We start from the raw sequence: 2167 nt of genomic DNA, 5'->3' as shown, positions 1-2167 counted from the left end.
CAAGTGGTTAAGGCATTCAACTGCTAACAGAAAGTTTGGAGGTTCTAGTCCACCTGAGGGACCTCAAAAAAAGACTTGGTGACCTACTTTAAAAAAATCAGCCCGTTGGGAGGGGAGGGAAGGAAACACTGCAAAAATAAAAATTTTAAAAAATCAGCCCTTGAAAACCCTGTGGAGTACAGTTCTACTCTTACATACGTAGGGTCACTATGGGTTGAAACTGACTTGATGGCAACTGTTTTTGTTATGTGCCGTCGAGTCTGACCAACTCATAGCGACCCCTCCTCAGGTTTCTGAGGCGGTATCACTATGGGAGTAGATTGCCCAACCTTCCTTCTGAGAACTAGTTTTGCATTATTTTTTTCAGATGGACAGGAGTATGGAGTGGCAAGTGTACATGTTGGGGGAGCACCACACAGGGTTATGTTCTGGTCGAGCACAGGACTGCTGTGGTGCACGAGTCTCACCTTTTGACTTCCCCTCATGGAACATCGTTGGTATGTGGAGGCCAGGGTAGTCGGTGAAAGGAGACTTACATCATGTCCATCACTAGCCACTTCCATGCTAAGGGAGAATGCCTGAACTGTGAGGTTATCCAGTTGGGAGACCAGATTTGGAAATCAGGGATATGTGGCAGGTGCCAATGTCTTCTTTCGCTTTTCTGTCCACTCCACTCTGAATGCATAGGTTCATTTCTTTTTCAGTGTTAAAATTACTCCTTCCTATAGACTAAAATGCACGAGTCAGGGAGTTAGTGTTTGATTCCCCTAGCAATCACTGAGGGTTTCTGCAAAATTTGCTTAGCAATAAAAACCAAAAACCAAATAAACTGCCATCTAGTTGATTCCAATGTATGGTGACTCTTTAGGAAGAGTAGAAAACTGTCCCAGAGGATTCCCAAGGCTACAAATCTTTACAGAAGCAGACTGCCTTATTTTTCTCCTGTGGAGTGGCTGGTGGGATCAAACCACTGATCTTTGGTTAGCAGCTGAATGCCCTAACCACTATACCACCAGAGTTCTTTTACTTAGCAATAGATCATGACTATTTCCTCACACACATTCTTCTATAGCTTAATTTTTCTTGTTCTATAATAGTCCATGAAATGCATGAATTATAATTTATTTAACTAATCTCCTATTTTTACACATGGAAGGTGTTTCCAATTTTTTACTATAAAAATCAACATCCTTGAAAAGTATTTAAAAATTTGTGCACATCTCCTACTGTTTCTTTAGGATAAAATCTTAAAAATAGAATTGCTGGATGAAAGAGTATAAATATTTTAAAGGCATTTCATACATATTACCTAATTGACTCCAGAATAGTTGTTTTAATGTTCAGTTCTACCTATGAGGGAGTGGTCCTGTTTTAGGTTTGCCAAAATTTAGAACTCATTCACTTCTCTGAAAATAACCTTCTGTGATCAAGCCTTTCCTTACCTTGATTACTTTCATCACAAGGAGATAGAAGTTTCAGATAGGAAGAGACAGCCCAGGGTTTTTCTTGTCTCTTTTATTTCCTTTCAAGACAGAGCTCAACAAGATTTAGATATTTCCTCTCTCACTGCCAAGGTACATTGCTTTGAATGTCTGAGCAGGCCAGGACTTCTGAGCTGACACAATTCACTTAGGCAAAGAAAAGGACAAAGAGAGTTTTGTCCACAAATCACAGCCAAGCTCAGTGGGATGATAGCTTCTAAGTCCTCTCATTATGCCGCCTGAATTAGAAATGGTGGACCAAGGGAATGTCTAATCACAGCCCCTTTCCTCTTTTGAGGCAGGTTTCAATACCAAACTTCTTCCTCATTTGAGACACTCTAAAAACTCACTCACTGCTGTCAAGTCGATTTTGACTCATAGCAACCCCTCCTTGGGTTTCTCCACAGAAGTAGATTGCCAAGTCTTCCTTCCAAGGAGTGCCTGGTGGGTTTGAACCACCAGCCTCCTGGTTAACAGTCAAATGCCTTGAGCACTATGCCACCAGAGCTCCCTTGAAACACTCTTTCTGTAATAAAGACATTAAACAGCAAGCAAACTTCTGGGTTAGAAGACTCTACACAAGTTTTTTTTTTTTTTTTTAATTGTGATTTGGGTGAAGATTTACAGAGCAAATTCACTTTCCATACAGCAGTTCACATATACTTTGTCTCATGTCATTGACCACA

Source organism: Orycteropus afer, unplaced genomic scaffold, assembly GCF_000298275.1.
Source record: "Orycteropus afer afer isolate SDZICR_OR568_19922 unplaced genomic scaffold, OryAfe1.0 scaffold00392, whole genome shotgun sequence".
Lineage (NCBI taxonomy): Eukaryota > Metazoa > Chordata > Mammalia > Tubulidentata > Orycteropodidae > Orycteropus > Orycteropus afer.
Note: the sequence above shows the minus strand (reverse complement) of the source record.